Genomic DNA, 26,023 nt, shown 5'->3' on the forward strand with positions numbered 1-26,023 from the left:
TACTAAAAAATACAAAAAAATAGCCGGGCGAGGTGGCGGGCGCCTGTAGTCCCAGCTACTCGGGAGGCTGAGGCAGGAGAATGGCGTAAACCCGGGAGGCGGAGCTTGCAGTGAGCTGAGATCCGGCCACTGCACTCCAGCCTGGGTGACAGAGCAAGACTCCGTCTCAAAAAAAAAAAAAAAAACAAAAAAAACAGAAAGATAATGAGCAGTGATCCTTTCGGCAGAGTGACAGGGATGGAGGCGAGATTACACGTCAGAGTTATTTCCTTCATAACACTGCCACTGTCTGAAACTCACATTTCATGAAGTGTCTAATATCACTTTGAATATAAGCTCTTATTTTAAAAAAGGCAGGACAGCTGGGCATTGTGGCTCATTCCTGTAATCCCAGCACTTTGGGAGGCCAAGGCAGGTGGATCACTTGATGCCAGGAGTTCAAAACCAGCCTGGCCAACATGGCAAAACCCTGTCTCTACTCAAAATACAAAAATTAGCTGGGTGTGGTGGCACGCACCCGTGGTCCCAGCTACTCAGGGGGCTGAGGCACGAGAATCACTTGAGCCCGGAAGGCAGAGGTTGCAATAAGCCAATATCGTGCCACTGCACTCCAGCCTGGGCAACACAGCAAGACTCTGCCTAAATAAATAAATAAATAAAAATAAACAAAATACAATTAGCTGGGTGTGGTGGTATGTGCATGTATTCCTTGCTACCCAGGAGGGTGAGGCTCAAGGATCACTTGAGCCCAGGGGTGTGAGGTGACTGTCAGCTATGATGGTACCACTGCACTCCAGTCTGGGTGATGGAGCAAGACCCTGTCTCTTAAAAAAATTCAAAAAAAAAAAAAAAGGCTCCACAGCATCTAGGCGCAGCTCCTGCCAGTCCATGTGATGAATGGATGGACTGAAAGACACTGGATGAAAGGAAGAAAGGCTGAAGCAGCAGACAGACTACATATTCCAGGATTTGGGGTGAAGCTGTGAGTGCTTGAGAATAGGGTCACGTTAGTCTCTGCATCACCAATTTCACACTGGAAAAATCTTTTTTTTTTTTTTCCCATAAATATGAAGACTAAATTCCTTTTAAAATTTGGAAGTTGTCTGTAGGACTATTCAGAAATCCACCTCCACTCCACTAACAAAAAGCCCAGAAAACAACAAAAGAACAAACGCCGGCCAGGCACAGTGGCTCATGCCTGTAATCCCAGCACTTTGGGAGGCCGAGGCGGGCAGATCACGAGGTCAAGAGTTCAAGACCAGCCTGGCCAATATGGTGAAACCCCCGTCTCTACTAAAAATACAAAAATTAGCCGGGCCTGGTGGTGCTCGCCTGGAGTCCCAGCTACTCAGGAGGCTGAGGCAAGAGAATCGCTTGAAACCAGGAGGCAGGGGTTGCAGTGAGCCAAGATTTCACCACTGCACTCCAGCCTGGGCAACAAAGGAAGATTTTGTCCAAAAAAAAAAAAAAAAAAGAACAAAGGCCACTCCTCTACCTGACAGTATATTTACTGCTAGTATTTATTTAACACATGGCTCTCCAGCTTCACTGTAGCAAATCCATGCTGTGTGCCAGGCTGGGAATATATTGCTGAATAATACTGCTGTGCTCCGTGAGGGACCTTGTCCATACTGTTCCATGATATATCCCCAGCCTGGCACTCAATACACATTCGTAAAATGAGTGAAAGAAAACACTTAAGGACCAGTTTTCAACAAACAAGATTAAAATGTACTAGGTTGGCCGGGCGCGGTGGCTCAAGCCTGTAATCCCAGCACTTTGGGAGGCCGAGACGGGCGGATCACGAGGTCAGCAGATCGAGACCATCCTGGCTAACCCGGTGAAACCCCGTCTCTACTAAAAAATACAAAAAACTAGCCGGGCGAGGTGGCGGGCGCCTGTAGTCCCAGCTACTCGGGAGGCTGAGGCAGGAGAATGGCGTAAACCCGGGAGGCCGAGCTTGCAGTGAACTGAGATCCGGCCACTGCACTCCAGCCTGGGCGACATAGCGAGACTCTGTCTCAAAAAAAAAAAAAAAAAAAAAAAAAAAATGTACTAGGTTAACATGTTGATCTGAACATCTCTGAGGTTCCTATGAGTGAAGGGAAGGGTCTTCAGAAGGAGGAAAATAAAACTTAAGGCCTGTTTTTCCTCCCTGACAGCAAAGTATTTATGTATTATATCCAAATGATGCAACATATATTCTTTTGTTTCCAAAACTAGCAGATGCAAGTGTTTTTCTAAAACTTACTCTGAGTTAAGTAAGCCCTGGAATGTACAGATTAATAAGGGCCTCACCCTCAGGGACATTCAAGCTAGTAGAAGACAACCTACACAAGCAGGTGCACAAAGACCTGAAGGCCCAGGGACAGTGGCTGTGCGGCGGAACACAGTGATGGGGGGCAGTGGAGTGGCCAACTGAGAGACGAAGGCCAGACAGAAGAAACCATTCCCAAGGGATGTTATCAAGTAGCACCTCCCAAGGCTAGTAAGGGCACTGCCAGCCAAGGGCAAAAGGCGAGCTGAGGCAGAGGTGTGACGGCACCCATTGCTGGCGAGCAGCTGCTCATCACTGCAGAGCCAGATCCAGTACCAGGGCTAGAGGAGCAGTGCAGAGTGACAGCACAAGAAACCTGCCCCCCAAGCGACCATGATATAGATGTTAAGTACACACGACACTTCTTCAGAGGAAAACAGACAGTGGCATATATATTCAGACTCGATGCCTCTTGCCATTTCTAGGCTAAGTCATTATAACCAAAGGCAGCTTATATTAATAAACAGTGCCAAGGCAACTGGCTATTTAGGAAAAATAAAGTTAAACTCCTATACTCACTATATACTAACATAAAATTCAAATTAATAATTAAATAAAAAAAAGAAACTAGAAGGAAATACAAAGGCCTATATGCATGTAGGTCAAACTAAAGAGCATTCTATGAATAAAAGTAATGGCAAGCTGGGCACAGTAGCTCACGCCTGTAATCCCAGCACTTTGGGAGGCCAAGGCGGGCAGATCACAAGGTCAGGAGATCAAGACCATCCTGGCTAACACGGTGCAACCTCGTCTCTACTAAAAATACTAAAAACTAGCCGGGTGTGGTGGTGGCTGCCAATAGTCCCAGCTAATTGGGAGGCTGAGGCAGGAGAATGGCGTGAACCTGAGAGGCAGAGATTGCCGTGAGCCAAGGTCGAGCCACTGCACTCCAGCCTGTGCGACAGAGCGAGACTCCGTCTCAAAAAAAAAAAAAAAAAAAAAAAAAGACTTCGAGACCAGCCTGGCCAACATGGTGAAACCCCATCTCTACTAAAAATATAAAAAATTAGCCAGGCGTGGCGGCGCACACCTGTAATCCCAGCTACTCTGGAGGTTAAGGCAGGAGAATCGCTTGAACCCAGGAGGCGGAGGTTGCGATGAGCAGAGATCCCACCACTGTGCTCCAGCCTGGGCGACAGAGCAAGACTCCATCAAGAAGAGGAGAGGGGAGAGGAGAGAGGTGAGAGGGGAGAGGTGAGAGGGGAGAGGGGAGAAGGGAGAGGGGAGAGGGGAGAGAGGAGAGGAGGAAGGCAGACAGAGCGAGAGAGAGAGAAAGAAAAGTATAAAACTGTAAAAGACTGACAAGTCTACTTAAGACAGTTTTCAAGTTTGATGCAGAAACAAATAAAATATGTTTTTGAGGGAACACTGTTTTGCAGCTCATCAAGATGAAGAATTCAAAAGTATACAGGCGGCCGGGCGCAGTGCTCACGCCTGTAATCCTAGCGCTTTGGGAGGCCCAGGAAAGTGGATCACTTAGGTCAGGAGTTCCAGACAAGCCTGGCCAACATGGTGAAACCTCGTCTCTACTAAAACTACAAAAAATTAGCTGGGCGTGGTGGCAAGTGCCTGTAATCCCAGCTACTCAGGAGGCTGAGGCAGGAGAATTGCTTGAACCCGGTAGGCAGAGGTTGCAGTGAGCTGAGATCATACCACTGCACTCCAGCCTGGGCAACAGAGTGAGACTCTATCTCAAAAAAAAAAAAAAAAAAAAAACAAACAAGTATACAGGTTACCAGCTCAAAGGGCTAAGTTACAGTTATACTGATATCTGAAAGGTAAAAATTACTCAGAATCTAAGTTGACTCAAACATTTTGCCAGCCTATAAATCACATCATCGCTGGACCATCTTCCAACTCTCATGCTCTGTATGCCTGGAGATGATTCAATGGAACAAGGAATCAGCCAAAACAATGCCTGGCACCCCACGGGCATGCAACAAAGATGCGTGCAATGAATGAATGAAGCAGCCCTGGAGCTACTGCATCTTCTTCTCACCTACCCTGGGGCGTGTTGGAGGCTCAATCTCCCTGTAAGTCAAGTGAAATGGATACCCACCTGACCTGGGACATAGTACAGGCTCAAAAATACTCCCTTCCCTCTTTCCCTCTGACTGACACACAAGCTATCTGGCCCCAGGTTATTCTAACTAAGAATTTTTTTTATTATGCTTTTATTCCTTTTAAAAAAAAAAAAAAGTCCTATTTAAGGTTCCATTATTTACTTTGTGAGACCAAAAGAACTCAATGCAAAATCTCCAGTGTAAAACCTGATAAATCTAACGTCTGAATTAAGCTCGCAAAACACAAGAAGCCCTTCTTAGGGTCAAACCTCTTTTTTTTTTTTTTTTTTTTTTTTTTTGTTGAGACGGAGTCTAGCTCTGTCACCCAGGCTGGAGTGCAGTGGCCAGATCTCAGCTCACTGCAAGCTCCACCTCCCGGGTTTACGCCATTCTCCTGCCTCAGCCTCCCAAGTAGCTGGGACTACAGGCGCCCGCCACCTCACCCGGCTAGTTTTTTTTGTATTTTTTTAGTAGAGACGGGGTTTCACCGTGTTTGCCAGGATGGTTTCGATCTCCTGACCTCGTGATCCGCCCGTCTCGGCCTCCCAAAGTGCTGGGATTACAGGCTTGAGCCACCGCGCCCGGCCGGGTCAAACCTCTTTAAGGCTATTGTTCAACAGGCAAAGCTATTACAGCCTACTGAATTTAAAGTCTCAGCATTCAAGTAAACCTAACAAATTCTTTTTTTTTTTTTTTGAGATGGGGTCTCACCATGTTGCCCAGGCTGGTCTCAAACTTTTGGGCTCCAGTGATCATCCCACCTAGGCCTCCCAAAGTGCTGGAGGTACGGGTATGAGCTATCACACCAGGCCCCTAACAAATTATGTACTGTGTCTACAGACTGTAAGTCACTACCTAACATAATGAAGACCAAAAAAACCCTATGTTATTTTTACTTAATTTTAGAACTTACTTTGTTTCCATTATTTTAGATAGCGACTCAACTTTTGCAATTACATTGTATTGTGGTTTTCGTATTTTTTTTTTGTTTAGAGATGGAGTCTTGCTATGTTGCCCAGGCTGAACTTGCAGTCCTAGACTCAAGCAATCCTCCACCTTCAATCTCCCAAGGAGCTAGGAGTATAAGAACTTGCCACTGTACTCCATTTTTCTTTTTTTTTTTAGACAGGATCTTACTCTATCGCCCAGGGTGGAATGCAATGGCACTATTTTGGCTCACTGCAACTTCCGCATCCCGGACTCAGGCAATCCTCCCACCTCAGCCTCCCAAGTAGCTGGGAACCACACGCATGCACCACCAAGCCCAGTTAACTTTTGTACTTTTAGTAGAGACAACGTTTCGCCATGTTGCCCAGGCTGGTCTCAAACTCCTGAGCTCAGGTGACCTGCCTGCCTGGGCCTCCCAAAGTACTGGGATTACAGGCATGAGCCACACACCCGGCCCACTATGCCATTTTGACATGTATTTTTAACATATATGATTCTCCTTTTTTTTCTGAGACAGGGTCTCACTCTGTCACCCAGGCTGAAGTACAGTAGCATGATCTTGGCTCACTGCAACCTCCACCTCCTGGGCTCAAGTGATCCTCCCACCTCAGCCTCCCATGTAGCTTGGACTACAAGTGCGTGCCACCAAGCCTGGCTAATTTTTCTCTTTTTTTCTTTTTCTTTTTTTCGGTAGAGACGGTCTTGCCATGTTGCCCAGGCTGGTCTTCAACTCCTAGGCTCAAGGGACCTGTCCACCTCAGCCTCCCAAAGTGCTGAGATTACAGGCATGAGCCACCATGCCTGGCCACAAGTCTCATGTCCAAAGATTTACTTCAATCATTCTTTTACACTACAACATTGTGAGGACATAAACAGAATGTTAAGAACCTATCCTGCCAGGCTCCAAGTTGGGACCTCTGATTAAATATCTGTATCGCAACTTACCAGGAGTAAAAAAATAAATTTTAGAATCCTGTCTGTAGCATTCTGTAACCTAGAAATAAAACAATTTTGACTCTTTTTTAAATGTCATTTGAAAAACAATACAAATAGACATGGTCTATTTGTATCATGCACCACCTATTGGGACAGAAATGAGGAAATGCTATCATTTTTTTTTTTTTTTTTTTTTTTTTGAGATGGAGTCCTGCTCTGTCGCCAGGCTGGAGTGCAGTTGCGCGATCTCAGCTCACTGTAACCTCCACCTCCCAGGTTCAAGTGATTCTCCTGCCTCAGCCTCCCAAGTAGCTAGAACTACAGGCATGCACCACCACACTCAGCTAATTTTTGTATTTTTAGTAGAGACAGGGTTTCACCACGTTGGCCAGGACAGTCTTGATCTCTTGACCTCGTGATCTTGACCTCGCCCACCTTGGCTTCCCAAAGTGTTGGAATTACAGGCATGACCCACCATGCTCGGCCATGTTATTCTTTCAAAAGGCTTACCTGCCCTTTGGAAACATAAGAAATAATAACAAACAAATAGCTGGGCCAGGCATGGTGGCTCTCCCTGTAATCCCAGCACTTTGGGAGGCCCGGGTAGGCGGATTACCTGAAGTCAGAAGTTCAAGACCAGCCTGGTCAACATGGCAAAACCCTATCTCTAGTAAAAAAAAAAAAAAAAAAAAAATACAAAATTTAGCCGGGTGTGGTGACACACGCCCATAGTCCCAGCTACTCAGGAGGCTGAGGCACAAAAATCACTTAAACCTGGAAAGCGGAGATCCTGCCACTGCAGTGAGCAGAGATCCCGCCACTGCACCACTGCACTCTAGCCTGAGCAACAGAGCAAGACTCCGTCTCAAAAAAAAAAAAGAAAAAAAGTTTCTGGATAAAGTAATTAAAAAACCCATGCTCAAATTTGAAATAAGGCTTAACAGTTCGGATAGACAAGGTAACTGTAGCATGTTTGTATTATTCAACATCCTACCTGACAGATAAGGATTTGTACCTGTGTAACTGAAAAGAGATGGCACCCATTAATACCTAATATACAGACTACAACGAAGTTCCATCACTCAGCTCTGACCAAAAACACCAGACATAAATATTAATTTGTATATTCAGTTGCTTTACCTCTGCTCTAAAGTAATCCAAGCAGAGGTAATATACAAAATAGAAATAGTTCTTTTTTTTTTATTTTTTTTTTTTTTATTTTTTTTTTTTATTTTTTTTGAGACGGAGTCTCGCTCTGTCACCCAGGCTGGAGTGCAGTGGCTGGATCTCAGCTCACAGCAAGCTCCGCCTCCCGGGTTTACGCCATCCTCCTGCCTCAGCCTCCCAAGTAGCTGGGACTACAGGCGCCCGCCACCTCGCCCGGCTATTTTTTTTTTTTGTATTTTTTAGTAGAGACGGGGTTTCACCGTGTTAGCCAGGATGGTCTCGATCTCCTGACCTCGTGATCCGCCCGTCTCGGCCTCCCAAAGTGCTGGGATTACAGGCTTGAGCCACCGTGCCCGGCCAGAAATAGTTCTTATGCTAGACACTGTGGCTGATGTAATCCCAGCACTTTGGGAGGACGAGGTGGGAGGATCCCTTGAACCCAGGAATTCCAGACCAGCCTAGGCAAGACAGCAAGACCCCATCTCTACAAAAAAAAAAAAAAAAAAAATTAGGCATGGTGACACATGCTTGTAGTCCCAGCTACTTGGGAGGCTGAAGCAGAAAGACTGTTTGAGCCCATGAGTTCAAGATCAGCCTGGGCAACATAGAGGGGTCCCATCCCTTCAAAAAAAAAAAAAGAAAAAAAAAATTAGCTAGGCATGAAAATGCATGTCTGCAGTTCGCAGCTGCAGTGAGCCATGACTGTACCACTGCACTTCAGCCCGGGTGACAAAGACCTTGTCTGAAATATGTATATATACACACATATATGCAACGTACATATTTTAATTAAAAAATTAAAAATCAGATGGGCATGGTAGTATGTGCCTATACTCCCAACTACTTGGGAGGCTGAAGTGGGAGGATGGCTTGAGCCCAGGAGTTCAAGGCTGCATGAGCCATGATCGTGCCACTGCACTCCAGCCTGGGTGACAGAGCAAGCAAGACTGTCTCAGAAAATAGTTCTTATTACACAGTAAAACTGTCCTTTTTTAGCCGGGCGCGGTGGCTCAAGCCTGTAATCCCAGCACTTTGGGAGGCCGAGACAGGTGGATCACGAGGTCAGGAGATCGAGACCATCCTGGCTAACACGGTGAAACCCCATCTCTACTAAAAAATACAAAAAACTAGCCGGGCGAGGTGGCGGGCGCCTGTAGTCCCAGCTACTCAGGAGGCTGAGGCAGGAGAATGGCGTAAACCCGGGAGGTGGAGCTTGCAGTGAGCTGAGATCCGGCCACTGCACCCCAGCCTGGGTGACAGAGCAAGACTCCGTCTCAAAAAAAAAAAAAAAAAAAACTGTCCTTTTAATTTGTCCTTTATGACAGGAGTGATATTTTACTTACTCTACACTAATGACCAAAAGAGAAGGCCTTGGGAATTTTAACTAAATCCCTGACAGATACGATGGAAACTAACACACTTAGAATAGACAATTCGTATAACACAGACAACACAGTCATGTGCAGTATAATGACATTTTGGTCAAGGAGGGACCTCATATTTGACAGTGGTCCCATAAGATTATAACACCAGGCTGGGCGCGGTGGCTCTCGCCCATAATCCCAGCACTTTGGGAGGCCGAGGTGGGTGGATCACAAGGTCAGGAGATCGAGACCATCCTGGCTAACGCAGTGGAACCCCGTCTCTGCTAAAAATACAAAAAAATTAGCTGGGTGTGGTGGCGAGTGCCTGTAGTCCCAGCTGCTCTGGAGGCTGAGGCAGGAGAATGGCATGAACCTGTGAGGCGGAGCTTGCAGTGAGCCGAGATCACGCCCCACTGCACTCCAGTCTGGGCGACACAGCCAGACTCCGTCTCAAAAAAGAAAAAAAAAAAAAAAAGATTACAATGCCTATTTTGACTACATCTTTTCTTTTCTTTTTTTTTTTTTTTTTTTTTTGAGACGGAGTCTGGCTCTGTCACCCAGGCTGGAGTGCAGTGGCGCAATCTCGGCTCACTGCAAGCTCCGCCTCCCGGGTTTACGCCATTCTCCTGCCTCAGCCTCCCGAGTAGCTGGGACTACAGGCGCCTGCCACCTCGCCCGGCTAGTTTTTCGTATTTTTTAGTAGAGACGGGGTTTCACCGTGTTAGCCAGGATGGTCTTGATCTCCTGACCTCGTGATCCACCCGTCTCGGCCTCCCAAAGTGCTGGGATTACAGGCTTGAGCCACCGGCCCGGCCTTGACTACATCTTTTCTATGTTGAGACATGTTTAGTTGCACAAACGTTTACCAGTGTTACAGTTGCCTACTACAGCTACATGTTGTACAGGTTTTTAGCCTAGGAACAATGGGCTACACCGTACCGCCTAGGTGTGCAGTAGGCTGTACTTTCTAGGTTTGTGTAAATGTACTCCCTGATACCCCCACAACGAAATCATTTAACAATGCATTCCTCAAAACACATCCCCAACGTTCAGCATAACACACACACAACTGCACTGGGTGGGCTTTAAAACCGAGAAGTGCAACTGCGATGTCCACTACAAGCACGGCAGGGAACTGCAGAAGAACTGAGCTAGGCAGCACCAGAGGGAACCTGGGAGATGCCCAACTCTCATTCACCACTTGGTTTGTAGACCTGGTAGGGCAGCTAGGTCTTTGCCTCCAAAAAAAAGACAAGCAAATTTTCCTGAGAAATCTGGCCAGCCCCAGGCCAGGCACAGGGGTTCACGCCCATAATCCCAGCACTTTGGGAGGCCGAGGCAGGCGGATCACCTGAGGTCGGGAGTTGGAGACCAGCCTGGCAAACACGGAGAAACCCCGACTCTACTAAAAATACAAAATTAGTCAGGTATGGTGGCACACACCTGTAATCCCAGCTACTTGAGAGGCTGAGGCAGGAGAATCGCCTGAACCCAGGAGGCAGAGGTTGCAGTGAGCCGAGATCGCCCCATTGCACTCTGGCCTGGGCAACAAGAGTGAAACTCAAAGAAAAAGAGAGAAAGAGAGAGAAAGAGAGAGAAAGAGAGAGAAAGAGAGAGAAAGAGAGAGGAAGGAAGGAAGGAAAGAAGGAAGGAAGGAAGGAAGGAAGGAAGGAAGGAAGGAAGGAAGGAAGGAAGGAAGGAGAGAGAAAGAAAAAGAAAGAAAAGAAAGAAAAAAAGGAAGGAAGGAAGGAAGGAAAGAAGGAAGGAAAGAAAGAAAGAAAAGAACGAAAGAAAGAAATCTGGCCAGCCCCAAAAGAATAACATCCATCCATTCCTCAAGGAAATGTTTACTGAGCCTCTACTTTATGCAAGGCACTGTTCTAAAGGTAGGAATTGACCCAAAAAAAAAAAATTGTCCTAAGAAAATTAAAATATTGTGGTGACAAGAGAGTATTATTTTTCTTTTCTTTTCTTTTTTTTAATAGAGACAGGGTCTCACTATGTTGCCCAGAATGGTCTCAAAGTCCTGGGCTCAAGTGATCCTCCTACCTTGGCCTCCCAAAGTACTGGGATTATAGGCGTGAGCTACCACACCCAGTCCCAAAGAATATTCTCTATACTTCCAGAGAGGGAGGAAAAAAAACAGGTCATGTAGACCAGGTGCGGTGGCTCATGGCTGTAATCCCAGCACTTTGGGAGCCTAGGTGGGTGGATCAGGAGGTCAGGAGTTCAAGACCAGTCTGGCCAACATGATGAAAACCCTTCTCTACTAAAAACACAAAAAAATTAGCCAGGCGTGGTGGCGGGTGCCTGTAATCCCAGCCACTCAGTAGGCTGAGGCAGAGAATTGCTTGAACCCGGGAGGCAGAGGTTGCAGTGAGCCTAGATCACACCACTGCACTCTAGCCTAGGCGACAGAGCAAGACTCTGTCTCAAAAAAAAAAAAAAAAAAAAAAAAAAAGAAGTCATGTAGAAAGAATCAGGAATAACTTTAGGCTTTTTTTTTTTTTTTTTTTTGCGAGGAGTCTCGCTCTGTCACCCAGGCTGGAGTGCAGTGGCGTGATCACGGTTCACTGCAAGCTCTGCCTCCCAGGTTCAGGCCATTCGCCTTCTTCAGCCTCCCAAGTAGCTGGGACCACAGGCGCCTGCCACCACGCCCAGCTAAGTTTTTTGTATTTTCAGTAGAGACGGGGTTTCACTGTATTAGCCAGGATGGTCTCGATCTCCTGACCTTGTGATCCACCCACCTCGGCCTCTCGAAGTGCTGGGATTACAGGTGTGAGCCACCATGCCTGGCCAACTTTAGGCTTCTTAACAGCCACACTAGAAGCAAAAGGCAATTAAACAAATGCCTTCAGGTCGGGTACAGTGGCTCATGCCTGTAATCCCAGCACTCTGGGAGGCTGAAGCAGGCAGATCACAAGGTCAGGAGATCGAGACCACCCTGGCTAACACGGTGAAACCCCATCTCTACTAGAAATACAAAAATTAGCCGGGCATTGTGGCAGGCGCCTGTAATCCCAGCTACTCAGGAGGCTGAGGCAGGAGAATGGTGTGAAGCGGGAGGCGGAGCTTGCAGTGAGCCGAGATCGTGCCACTGCACTCCACAACAGAGGAAAACTCTGTCTCTAAAACGAAGAATTCACAGCCCGACTCAGTGGTTCACACCTATAATCCCAGCACTTTGGGAGGCCAAGGCAGGTGGATCTCTTGAGCTCAGGATTTCGAAGCCAGACGGGGAAACATGGCAAACCCCCGTCCTAAAAAAAAATACCAAAATTAGCTGGGCGTGGTCACATGCACCTGTGGTCCCAGCTACTCAGGAGGCTGAGGTGTGAGTATCGCTGGAGTCCAGGAAGTCAACGCTGCAGTGAGCCGTGATTGCACCATTGCGCTCCAGCCTGGGTGAGAGTGAGACCCTGTCTCAAAAATAATAAAATAAAAATAAAGAATTCACATATGGGCCGGGTGTGGTGGCTCATACCAGTAATCCCAGCACTTTGGGAGGCCAAGACAGGAGCACCGCTTGAGCCCAGGAGTTCAAGATCAGCCTGGGGAATACAGTGAGACCCTGTCTCTACAAAATTTAAAATTAGCTGGGTGTGGTGGCACGCGCCTGAGGTCCCAGCTAAGGTGGGCGGATTGTCTGAGCCTGGGAGGTCAAGGCTACAGAAGCCTTGGTGGTACCACTACACTCCAGCCCAGCCCCGTCTCAAAAAACTAAATAAGTAAAAGACAAGAAAGAGCCAGGCGCGGTGGCTCATGCCTGTAATCCCAACACTTTGGGAGGCTGAGGCGGGCGGATCACTTGAGGTCAGGAGTTCAAGAACAGCCTGGCCAACATGGTGAAATCCCATCTCTACTAAAAATACAAAAATTAGCCAGGCGTGGTGGCACATGCCTGTAGTCCCAGCTACTTGGGAGGTTAAGGCTGGAGAATCACTTGAACTCAGGAGGTGGAGGTTGCAATGAGCCAAGATCATGCCACTGCACTCCAGCCTAGACGACAGAGCAAGACTCCATCTCAAAAAAAAAAAAGGAAAGAAGAATTCACATCTATCCAATATTTTAGTTTTGGGAACATTTTCAAATGTATAATATTTTACTGAAATAACAATAAAAAAATCTGCAGGTAGTTTGATGACCTATCATTATAATTTCCATTTACAGCTGAGGAAACTGGGATAGATGAAGTGACTTTAGCTTATTCTACTGATAAGAGGAACAGAATCCAAGGTCTCTTTGCTCCAAGTGTCCCTCTGCTTCAGGAACCCTACCATGCTGCATGAACACACACACATCCACACACACCCCTCTGCTCACACACATACACCCTACGTTCATACATACACACCACCATGCTCACACACACCCCCACTGCGTTCACACATACACACTGTGCTCACACACACACCACATGTTCATATATACACACCACTGTGCTCACGCACACACACCCCCACTGTGTTCATACATACACACCACAATGTTCACACACACCCACACACCCCACTGTGTTCATATATATACAACCAGACTCCAGCCTGAGTGACAGAGCAAGACTCTGTCTCAAAAAAAAAAAAAAAAAAAAAAAATTAATAAAATGAAAGCAAAGGCCAGAGAAGCAAAAGGCATCATCTTTGGTCACTTTATCTCCCCTGGTTTTATCATGTGAAATTCAGCCAGGTGGGGAAAGCTCACAGTGATGAAGAAAGTTAAAAAAAAAAAACCACCACCAAGCACTCAAAAGGAAAAAGGAATGTGTGGAATTAGATAGTAGATTGTAGTCGCACAAAACAGAGAATACATTAAAAATCACTGCACTGCACTTTAAAATGGAGCATTTGATGTGATGTGACTTACATTTCAATTTTCTAAAAGAGAAAAAGAACGTGGTAGAAAAATCAACAGGTCAGGGTACACAGAATGAAAGACAGTCAAGAAAGAAATGTGAATTACTCTCATAATTCTCAAATGTTAAATAAAGTTCCTATAAATACAGAGGAGGGTAGCATATTAAGGAAAACTGGGATGGAGGGAAGAAAACAGAGGTTTTTGCCTTGCAAAAATTTGTTTATAAGGGATGTTTTACCAAGAGATGTGCATCTGAGTTGAGCCAACAGGAAACCCTGGCAGTGCTGGCCAGATCAGAGAGGTCATGTCCCATCCCCATACACAGGCGCAGAAGCCCCAAAGAATACCAGCAAAGAGGGTCATAAGGTGAAGGGACTAGCCTACAGGAACAGTCCAAGTCATATTCAGGGAAATAAATAGTATCGTGATGGCCCAGCATAGTGGCTCACGCCTGTAATCCCAGCACTTTGGGAGGCCAAGGAGAGCGATCACTTGAGCCCAGAAGTTAGAGACCAGACAGGGTGATGCCGTGAAACCCTGTCTCTACAAAATATTAGCCGGTCATGGTGGTGTGCACCTGTAGTCCCAGCTACTTCAGGGGCAGAGGTGGGACAATCATTTGAACACGGAGGCTGCACTGAGCCAAGATTGTGACACTGCACTCCAACCTAGGCAAAACAGCAAGACCCTGTCTCAAAAATTAAATAAATACACAAATATTTTTTTAAAAGAAAACATTAACTACCAGACAAAACAAATGCATCTATTTGGCCTTTGGGTGACTTATTTGTAGATGTGCTTTCAGAATTAAGGAAAGGAGGTCAGACAGAACCCCTCTGGATACTTTTCCCCCACATCCTGCTTAGGAAGTCCACTGGGATTGTTTTGAAACCAGCCACCTCTATGGACACAGACCCTCTAACTCTTCAACAACCTAACCACACCACTGTTTCCAGGTATACACGCAGCTCTGGAAAAGGTGATGGAGCTCTTTTAGAAATCTAAAGAGGCCTATTAATAACCATGGCTGTGGCTGAGCATGGTGGCTCACGTCTATAATCCCAGCACTGAGGAGGCCAAAGCTGGCAGATCACCTGAGGAAGGGAGTTCGAGGCCAGCCTGATCAACATGGAGAAACCCCGTCTCTACTAGAAATACAAAATTAGCCGGGCATGGTGGTGCATGTCTGTAATCCCAGATACTCTTGAGGCTGCAGCAGGAGAATCGTTTCAATCTGGGAGGCAGATGTTGCAGTGAGCCGAGATCGTGCCATTGCACTCCAGCAACAAGAGCAAAACTCCGTCTCAAAAATAAATAAATAAATAAATAACCATGGCTGCACCGGAAGAGATTTTTACAAGCAGGCGATTTCCCCAGCCAGCTGTCAGGTGCTTACCCCTAGGCGGGTCAGCCAGCCTCCTGGTCATGACTGGAAAGCGAGCTGGTTCACTTAATTTGCCATAGGACCACAGGCCCATCCTTCAGATGTAAATTGTAAGCACAAGACACTAGAAGAAAGGGTACTACATGAAAATACAGGATAACATGCTTTTTCTGAAAACAAGAATGAGTAAGTCCTCACGATGCAAACATCTCTATTCCAAGTTCTTGGCTGATCAAATAGAAAGGAAAAAACAGCTTCGTCTCACTGCGTGACTAAGAGAATACGTAACAGAGTACTGCGGGAGTATGGGGCAAAATATACAAATACAGATATTAATTCTGTGGTTACAAAAAGCACCTTTAATCAAATATTAAAAATGTCAGCAGACAAACATACCATAAGACTAAGTTTATGTATTTAAATGCTAATCAATGGAATAATGTTCTTTCCTAAATGAAGAAAGGCAATTAAAGAAAACATTTTTTTTTTCTTGAGACGGAGTCTCGCTCTGTCGCCAGGCTGGAGTGCAATGGCGCCATCTTGGCTCACTTCATTCTCCGACTCCCCGGTTCGAGTGATTCTGCTGCCTCAGCCTCCCAAGTAGCTGGGATTACACGCACGCGCCACCACGCCTGGCTAATTTTTGTTTTTTCAGTAGAGACAGGGTTTCAACATGTTGGCTAGCATGGTTTCAATCTCCTGACCTCATGATCCACTCACCTTGGCTTCCCAAAGTGCTGGGATTACAGGCGTAAGCCACCGCACCTAGCCAAAGAAAACATTTTTAAAAAATAAATTATCTCAGGCCAGGCACGGTGGCTCACACCTATAATCCTGGCACTTTGGGAGGGGGAGGTGGGTAGATCACCTGAGGTCAGGAGTTTGAGACCAGCCTTGCTAACATGGTGAAACCGCATCTCTACGAAGAATACAAAAATTAGCTGGGTGTGGTGGCGCGTGCCTGTAATCCCAACTACTCGGGAGGCTGAGGCAGGACAATGACTTGGATCTGGGAGGCAGAGGCTGCAATGAGCCGAGGTTGGGTCACTGCACTCCAGCCTGGGCAACAGTGCAAGACTCTGTCTCGGGGGGAAAAAAAAGGAAAAGAAAACATTAAAAATAAATAAATTCTCTCAGGCTGGGCGCGGTGGCTCACGCTTGTAATTCCAGCACTTTGGAAGGCCAAGGTGGGTGCATCACCTGAGGGCAGGAGTTCAAGACCAGCCTGGCCAAAACAGTGAAACCTCGTCTCTACTAAAAATACAAAAAAATTAGCGGGGTGTGGTAGCGTGTGTCTGTAAACCCAGCTACTCGAGAGGCTGAGGCAGGAGAATCGCTTAAACCTGGGAAGTGGAAGCTGCAGCGAGCCGAGGTCACACCACGGCACTCCAGCCTGGGCAACAGAGCAAGACTCCGTTTCAAAAAACATAAATAAATAAAAATAAATTCTCTCCAGCTGAGTAAGGTGGCATGCACCTCTGGTCCCAGTTACTCAGGAGGCTGGGCACGAGGATCACTTGAGCCTAAGAATCAGAGGTTGCAGTGAGCCATGATAGCACCACTGTACTTCGGCCTGGGTGACAGAGGGAGACCCTGTCTCAAAAAACAAAACAGTGTCTCAGGACAAAGGAAATGGGACACCTTTCACTGACATCTCTGTATGGCTATTGATACCTCTGTGTATCTTCAACTTCCCAAAACAGTGTATTTCTTTTTAATGATTTAAAAACATAAGCAGAGCAAAGTGGCTCATGCCTGGAATCCTAGCACTTTGGAAGGCAAAGGTGGGAGGATTGCTTGAGCCCTGGAATTTAAGACTAGCCTGGGCAACATTATGAGACCCCATCTCTATGAAAAATAATAATAATAAATAGATAAGAAAGCAGGAGCCATAAAAGAATGAACTGAAAAACTGGACTTCATCGAAATTTTCAAGTACTACCTTTCTCACTCCCTGGTCATTTGGCAACTGTTCTTCGTTGGGGGCTGTCCTGCACCTGAGGCAGGAAAGAAGATGAAAGAATTTGTCATTTCTAGGCTCCAACTTGTTACGAAAAGTGGAAAGTGGCTGAGTGCAGTGGCTCACGCCTCTAATCCCAGCGCTGTGGGAGGCCGAGGTGGGCAGATCCCTGAGGTCAGGAGTTCGAGACCAGCCTGGCCAACATGGTGAAACCCCATCTCTACTAAAAATACCAAAATTATCCAGGCATGGTGGCGTGTGCCCGTAATCCCAGCTACCCAGGAGGCTGAGGCAGCAGAATCGCTGGAACCCGGAGGCAGAGGCTGCAGTGAGCCGAGATCGCGCCACTGCACTCCAGACTGGGCGACAGAGCAAGACTCCATTTCAAAAAAAAAAAAAAAAGTGCAAAGTACGTGCCAGGGTACAAGCAGACTCAGAATATGATCAGACAAAGCAAAGCGAAATCGGTCATCCTCTCCAGCAACTGCCCAGCTTTGAGGAAATCTGAAATAAAGTACTGTGCAATCTTGGCCAAAATTGGTGTCCATCACTACAGTGGCAATAATACTGAACTGAGCAGAGCATGTGGATACTACTATAGAGTATGCACACTGGCTAGCACTGATTCAGGTGATTCTGATATCATTAGAAGGATGACAGAACTGACTGGTAAAAAGTAAACCCTGTGGCTAGCACAGTGGCTTATGCCTGTAATCCCAGCACTGTAGGAGGCCAAGGTGGGCAGATCACCTGAGGTCAAGAGTTCGAGACCAGCCTGGCCAACATGGTGAAACCCCATCTCTACAAAAAAAGTAGCCAAGCGTGGTGGTGCACGCCTGTAATCCCAGCTACTCAGGAGGCTGAGGCAGGAAAATGGCTTGAACCTGGGAGACAGAGGTTGCAGTGAGTTGATATTATACCATTCCACTCCAGCTTAGGCAACAAGAGTGAAAACTCCATCTCAAAAAAAAAAAAAAGATAAAAATAAATCCTGTGAAAATTTATTTAATAAAACTTGCCAGACCTTGGTTAAAACAATTGAAAGTATTGATTTATTAAAAGGCACTACCAAAAAATAAAGTTAAGCCACAGATTAGTAAAAAATATTTGCAACACATATATATCTGGCAAATGACTTGTATAAAAAATATGTAAGGAACTGCCGGGCACGGTGGCTCATGCCTGTAATACAAGCACTTTGGGAGGTCAAGACGGGTGGATCATGAGGTCAGGAGATCGAGACCATCCTGGCTAACATCGTGAAACCCATCTACTAAAAACAAAATAAAAATAGAAATAAAAATAAATTAGCCGGGTGTGGGGGCAGGCACCTGTAGTCCCAGCTACTCCGGAGGCTGCGGCAGGGGAATGGCCTGAACCTGGGAGGCAGAGCCTGCAGTGAGCCGAGATTACACCACTGCACTCCAGCCTGGGCAACAAAGTGAGACTCTGTCTCCAAAAAAAAAAAACAAAACAGGCCGGCTACAGTGGCTCACACCTGTAATCCCAGCACTTTGGGAGGCCGAGGCAGGCAGATCACAAGGTCAGCAGATCAAGACCATCCTGGTTAACACGGTGAAACCCCGTCTCTACTAAAAATACAAAAAATTAGCCGGGCGTGGTGGCAGGTCCCAGCTACTCGGGAGGCTGAGGCAGGAGAAAGGCGTGAACCCGGAAGGCAGAGCTTGCAGTGAGCCGAGATTGCGCCACTGCACTCCAGCCTGGGCGACAGAGTGAGACTCCATCTCAAAAAAATAAATAAATAAATAAGGAACTTAATCCAATTTTTTAAATGGGCAAAAGTCTTGAACAGACATTTTACAAGTCCAGGTATACAAAAGACCGACAAGCACGTAAGTGCTCACCATTATGAGTCATCAGGGAAATACACATTAAAACTAACAAGATGCCACTATACATCCACTAGAATGGCTCAGATGAAAAAGACAGGTAAGGCCAGGCACAGTGGCTCACGCCTGTGATCCCAGCACTTTGGGAGGCCGACGGGGGCGATCACCTGAGGTCAGGAGTTCAAGACCAGCCTGGCCAACATGGAGAAACCCATCTCTACTAAAAATACAAAATGAGCCCAGCGTGGTGGCACATGCCTGTAATCCCAGCTACTCGGGAGGTTGAAGCAGAAGAATCACTTGAACCCAGGAGGCAAAGGTTGCAGTAAGCCAAGATTGTGCCACTGCACTCCAGCCTGGGCAACAAGAGCGAAACTCCATCTCAAAAAAAATAAAAAGTAAAGTATTGTAAGCAGTCAAAATCATAGAAAGAAGTAGAAAAGATGGTTACCGGGGGAGGGTGAGGGAGGAGGAGATATCAGTATTTAGGGGCTACAGTCTCAGTGCTGCCAGATCAAAGAGTTCTAGAAATGTGGAACAACAATGTGCATATCCTTAACACTACTGAATTGTGAACTTATAAATCGCTAAAATGGTACATCTTTGAAAAAAATTGAAGTGGTGCAAGGTTTTCCCAAGAAAAAGTAATGATAGGATTAAACAGCATTATGATTCACTTGAAGGTGCAGCTTTAAGTACTACAAGATGGTTCGAAGCTTGTACTGCAGAAGCAAAAAACGTGACTCAGAATCCCGACTTCACAGCTGTGTAACTTTGATTTCAGAAACTTCCCCTCTCTCACCCTCAAATTTCTTAAGAGTAGAATCTCAGTAACAGTACCTATTTTACTTTTTTTTGTTGTTGTTGAGACGGGAGTCTCACTCTGTCTCCCAGGCTGGGGTGCAGTGGCACGATCTGGCTCACTGTAACCTCCGCCTCCCAGGTTCAAGTGATTCTCCTGCCTCAGCCTCCGAAGCAGCTGAGACTACAGGAGCACGCCACCACACGCGGCTAACTTTGGATTTTTAGTACAGACAAAGTTTCACCATGTTGGCCAGGCTGGTCTCAAACTCCTGACCTCAGGTGATCCGCCTGCCTCGGCCTCCCGAAGTGTTTTTGGATTTAACATCCCCAAAAACAAACTGGCAATCTCCTTCTCCCATTTTCCCTCCTTGGGTTTAAGTGTCACCAGCCAGTGAGTCACCCAAGTTAGAGATGAGGAAGTCATTCTAGATGCATTTCTTCAACAAACATTTACTAAGTTCCTACTACGTGCCAAGCACTGACACTGAATACAAGAGACAAAATTCCACACCCTTGTGGAGATGAAGTGGAGACAAATAATAAAAGAAAGAAAATGATTAAAATAACACAGTATCAGCCCGGTACAGTGGCTCAGGCCTATAATCCTAGCACTTTGGGAGGCTGAGGCGGGCGGATCACTTGAGGTCAGGAGTTTGAGACCAGCCTGGCTAACATGGTAAAATCCCATCTCCACTAAAAATAAAAAAATTAGCTGGGTGTGGTAGCACATGCCTGTAGTCCCAACTACTTGGGAGGCTGAGAAAGGCTTGAACCCGGGAGGCGGAGGATGCAGTGAGCTGAGATCATGCCACTGCACTCCAGCCTGGGTGACACAGCGAGACTCTGTCTCAAAAAACAATAAAATAATAATAATGATGATGATACAGCATTTTAGATAGTGAGGTGTGCTAAGGAGAAAAATCAAGGCACAGGCTAAGGAGTATATGGGCAAGTGAGGAAATGCTAATCACTAGAAGAGTGGGTTTGGTTCAGAACTCCAGATGTGCCTGGAAGTGCTTGAGTAGGGCCAGAGCAGGAAGATGAAAAGAGACAGGGTGGGGTACTCGGAGGACACTGACAAAAGCTTTAACAGAGGAGTGACTCAGGTTTTCACAGGATCATTCTGGGGAGTCCTACCTGTACCTCCTCATTTACCCCAATCCAATCAGCCCCAAATCAGGTTGACTATAACCCTTACGGCCCAGCCCCTGCCCCCCATCTAGCTTCTCTGTTCCTTCTGTCACTGCCCTAATCCTGAGGCTTGCTCAGTTGGGGTTAACGGCTTCCTAATTAATCTCATCCCAGTTCACAGCACCTGCCCCACAACTGCCTATGCTCTTTTTTTTTTTTTTTTTTTTTTTTGAGACAGAGTCTCGCTCTGTCGTCCAAGCTGGAGTGCAGTGGCACCAGCCCAGCCAGCCTGCCTATGCTCTTTTTAAAGTGTCACCTGGCTCCTTAGAATCTTCCAACCCTCCGGCCAGGCACGGTGGCTCACCTGTAATCCCAACACTTTGGGAGGCCAAGGCAGGCAGATCACGAGGTCAGGAGATGCAGACCATCCTGGCTAACATGGTGAAACCCTGTCTCTACTAAAAATACAAAAAATTAGCCAGGCATGGTGGCACACACCTGTAGTCCCAGCTACTCGGGAGGCTGAGGTAGGAGAATCGCTTGAACCCGGGAGGCGAAGGCTGAAGTGAGCAGAGATCGTGCCACTGCACTCCAGCCTGGGTGACAGAGCGAGACTCCATCTCGGAAAAAAAAAAAAAAAATCCTCCAACCCTCACTTGTAAACCTCAGAATGAAAGCAGACTTCTAAGAAGTCATTCAGGGCCTTTCTTAACTTCATCTTTCCACTCTCACTCCCACGCTCCCTTACCAACACACCCCTTTATAGCAGCACAACCTCAGGATTTATTTCCTCCAAACAGGAACCCCAATCCCAATCCCTGACCCCCAACACTGGCTGATTTGTACTTTTCTTTTGTGAAGAATCGCCTCCTCAGTGCACTCATCACAGCCTTTAACCTGGTCTGTGGTACCTGTCCATGCCAGCCTGTGAGCTCCTAGAGGACAGAGGTTTTTTGGTTTTTTTTTTTTTTTTTTTTTGAGACGGAGTTTTGCTCTTGTTAACCAGGCTGGAGTGCAAAGACGTGATCTCAGCTCACTGCAACCTCCACCTCCTGGGTTCAAGCGATTCTCCAGCCTCAGTCTTCCAAGTAGCTGGGATTAGAGGCACCTGCCACCACACCCGGTTTTTTTTGTTGGTTTTTTTGTTTTTTTGGTTTTTTTGTTTGTATTTTTAGTAGAGACAGGGTTTTACCATGTTGGCCAAGCAGGTCTCAAACTCCTGACCTCAGGTGATCAGTCCACCTTGGCCTCCTAAAGTGCTGGGATTACAGGCATAAGCCATCGCACGGCTGACAGCTGCTCTTTTTTTTTAGTTTGTTTTGAGATGGAGTCTCGCTTCAGTCATGCAGGCTGGAGTGCAGTGACGTGATCTCAACTCACTACAACCTCCACTTCCCGGTTCAAGTGATTCTCATTCCTCAGTCTCACGAGTAGCTGGGATTACAGGTGTGCACTACCACACCTAGCTAATTTTTGTATTTTTTTTGTTTTTTGTTTTTTGAGACGGAGTCTCGCTCTGTCGCCCAGGCTGGAGTGCAGTGGCGCGATCTCGGCTCACTGCAAGCTCCGCCTCCTGGGTTTACGCCATTCTCCTGCCTCAGCCTCCTGAGTAGCTGGGACTACAGGCGCCCGCCACCGCGCCCGGCTAATTTTTTGTATTTTTAGTAGAGACGGGGTTTCACCATGGTCTCGATCTCCTGACCTTGTGATCCGCCCGCCTCGGCCTCCCCAAGTGCTGGGATTACAGGCGTGAGCCACCGCGCCCGGCCTAATTTTTGTATTTTTAGTAGAGATGGGGTTTTACCATGTTGGCCAGGCTGGTCTTGAACTCCTGACCTCAGGTGACCCGCCTTGGCCTCCCAAAGCACCAGGATCACAGGCGTGAGCCACCACACCTGACCAACAGTAGCTCTTTTAGCAACATATCGCTGACTACTCAGCACAGTACCTGCCATTCAGTTGATTCTCAACAGACATTTAAGACCAGTATTTGCATCTTAATTTGCTTGTCATTTTTATTATATGCCCTGAAATTTGACACTTAAATCTTCCCAAATACTCTCGTTTGAATATATTACTCTCGTTTGAATATATTACTCTCGTTTGAATATATTACTGATCATTTCTTTGCTACATAAAATACTGGTTTCGGCCCAGGCGCAGTGGCTCACACCTGTAATCCTAGCATTTTGGGAGGCTGAGGCGGGTGGATCACCTGAGGTTAGGAGTTCGAGACCATCCTGGCCAACATGGTGAAACCCCGTCTCTACTAAAAATACAAAAAATTAGCCTGGTGTAGTAGTGGGCGCCTGTAATCTCAGCTACTAGGGAGGCTGAGGCAAGAGAACTTCTTGAACCTGGGAAGCGGAGGTTGCAGGGAGCCGAGATCATACCACTGAACTCCAGTCTAAGCGACAGAGCAAGACTCATCTCTAAACAAATAAATAAATAAAAATAAAATACTGGTTTCTAACATTCCACTTATCTACGAAGAACATTTTCAGGCGACACTAATCCTACATTTCACTCAACTTTTGATTTTTCTATTCTAGGTTTCTTTTTATACAAGTATGTTTTAAAATAGTTTATGGCCCTATACAGAGTTACACATTGACTTTTTTCCAACACTGAGAAACATGCTTAAGAATGTATAAATTTTAAAAATGTATAAATTTGGGCCAGGCGCTGTGGCTCACGCCTGTTAATCCCAGCCCTTTGGGAGGTCAAGGTGGGCAAATCATGAAGTCAGGAGATCGAGACCATCCTAGCTAACACGGTGAAACACCGTCTCTACTAAAAACACAAAAAATTAGCTGGGCGTGGTGGCGGGCGTCTGGAGTCCCAGCTACTGGGGAGGCTGAGGCAGGAGAATGGCGTGAACCCGGGAGGCGGAGCTTGCCATGAGCAGAGATCGCACCACTGCACTCCAGCCTGGGCAACAGAGCAAGACTCCATCTCAAAAAAAAAAAAAAAAAAAAAAAAGTATAAAATTTAAATGAGTGCAGTTATTTGTTATGAAATATTTAAGACACTGTGTGCCTCTCCCCAGTGTCATTCCCTTCCCCTTTGCTGGAGATAAACGCTGTCCAGTACACAGACTCCTGTGGACGTCTGGATGCTTTTCTAAGACAATGCTAGGCAAGGTGAGGTGGCAAGGCTGCAGTAGGGTTAGAGGTTACCACCTGGGTCCTCCACAGCACTCAGTGCCAGACAGGGCTGCCAGGCTCAACCGCAACATGATGTTGCATTCTTTGATGACTTGGAGAGACACTGGCTCTTTAGAGTGCCTACCCTCCCACACAGAATTCCATACAAGTTGAAATACACTTCATACTTGGTATCATTGTATTCCTACAAATATTTAGGAAACAGAGCAATAGGTCAAATTTCTCACTGTAACAGGCTTGTTGGCAATACCTGAAAGAAGCAAGGCCATGGCTGTAATATAACTTAAGGAGGTCGTTCCAGTTTCCTAATGCGTTTTTCACTAAACTAGTGCAATGTATTCCGAGCTGATTCTGATCAATGGCTTAGTCATGCCATACCAAAAAAAAAGGCCTTGGAATTTAACTAATGCAAAGAATCAAAGCTCTAACTGCCCTTTTACAGAACACCTGAAATAGTATATCTCAAATTTTTTGTTCTCACATTTTTTAAAAGCATCATTTTTGTAAGTATTCCTTTATAAATGCTTAATATGTAAATTCTTAATACATTTAAATAATAAAAAGTAACAGGCAGCAACAATTCCAATACAAATATACCTAGAAACGACCTACAAATATTAAGTATAAAACCATCCACTCCATCACGCATTAATTTCACTTTTTTAACGCTTTATTTTAATTTTCCTAGGGAAAAGGGTGCACCCAATTTTACATCGAAAAAGCATTCCAGGACGGGGGCTGCTTCAACTTTAGTCGGAGCAACGCCAGCTTAGGTGAACAGGGTCGCCTGAAACGTTTCACATCTGGTTACCGAAAAAAACGGGTCGCCAAAGAGGCGAAGCGGAGTCGGCTCTCGGGAGGGACCCGGCCCCCCGCCGCCCGCGAGGATGACAGGCGCGTCCGCTCAGGGCGGTGCCGGGAGAGGCGGGGGTGGAAGGAAGAGGAGGAATCGGACAAAGCCAGCCCCGCCGGGCCTCCGGCCTCCCCGCCCGCCGCGATCCCGGGGGCGGCCACCTCCCCTGTCGCGGGCTCCCGGGGTCCACAGCTGTCCCCGGGAAAGGCCGCCGCCGCCCGCAGCTGGGCCGAGCCGCGGATGCGGGACCAGGGCGGGGCCCTGGGCAGGGTCGAGGACCGGAACCTGCAGTGGGACGCGGATGGGGAGGACGCACGGCGCCGGGAGCCGGGGCTGGGAAAGGGGCCGGGGACAGGAACCCGACCTGAACCTGCAAGGGGTCGCGGACCGGCCGGGGCGGTGAACTGGGGCGGGTACCGGGGTGGGAACCGACAGGGTCTGGGACCCAAACCGGGACAGGGACCTGGATGCAGACGGAGTTGCGCCCGGGGCAGGTCCGAAAAGGAGCGAGACAGGGCCGGGGCGGAGGATGAGGAGGGGGCCGGGGCCGCGGTCCGGGGCGCACGCCGGGGACTCACCGTCCAGCTCCTGAGGGCCGCGCTGTCTCGCGCTGTCAGCACCAGGAGCGCCGCCGGGCGCGCGCGAGGAGCAGCGACCGCGCGCCGAGCCCGCCTCGGCCGTGTGAGGCGCGGCGCAGCAGTCACGAGCGAGGGGCGCCGCCGCCCCGTAGCATCCTCAGCCGCCCGCGCGCTGTCCCCTTGGCCGCCGAGCACAGCCCCGCGGCTCCTCCTCGCAGCGGCAGCGGAGCCGACCCAGCCAGTCCCGCTCGGCCGCCTGCGCCTCTCCCGCCGCCGAAAATGGCGTCTCAGTGTTGCTCCCGCGGCGCCCCGCCTCGCCCCGCCCCACAATGCCGCGCGCCGGCATGACGTCATCGCCTCTCGCGCCGCCCGGGGCTGGGGAAACTGAGGCTGGGTGGCTCTCAGCAAGCGCTCGGCGAGCTGGGGACTGGAGGGGCGAGGAAGCTGTTTGGGTATCAGGTGGGCGGTCACAGGGAACAGGGTGACGGTGCAGGACGCCGCGGGCCTCCCGGCTGGAACACGGACGGGGGCGGGGTGCTTGGGGCAGGGCGCGGCTCGCGGGGTGGGCGGCCAGGCCCTGGCCTCTCCGACCTCACAGCCGCGATGACCGAGCGCTTCGGCACCTTCCCCTCCAGCCGGGCTGTGGG

At 47.7% G+C, this 26,023-nt stretch overlaps 1 protein-coding gene across 18 annotated transcripts in view; it reads right to left on the bottom strand.

Annotated features, from left to right (window-relative positions):
- LOC105489821 (kinesin light chain 1) overlaps positions 1-25,658 on the bottom strand; it is a 73,356-nt gene extending 47,698 nt beyond the window's left edge. For 10 of the 18 annotated variants that reach the window (XM_011754977.3, XM_011754972.3, XM_011754967.3 and 7 more), the window contains exon 1: positions 25,377-25,658. The gene's annotated coding sequence lies outside the window, so the exon portion shown is untranslated. The remainder of the gene's footprint in view (positions 1-25,376) is intronic. The other 8 variants (XM_011754974.3, XM_071099500.1, XM_011754969.3 and 5 more) reach the window with 5 other exon arrangements.
- Positions 25,659-26,023: the final 365 nt, after the last annotated feature.

The sequence above is a fragment of the Macaca nemestrina genome, chromosome 7, assembly GCF_043159975.1.
Source record: "Macaca nemestrina isolate mMacNem1 chromosome 7, mMacNem.hap1, whole genome shotgun sequence".
In the NCBI taxonomy this organism is placed as follows: Eukaryota; Metazoa; Chordata; class Mammalia; order Primates; family Cercopithecidae; genus Macaca; species Macaca nemestrina.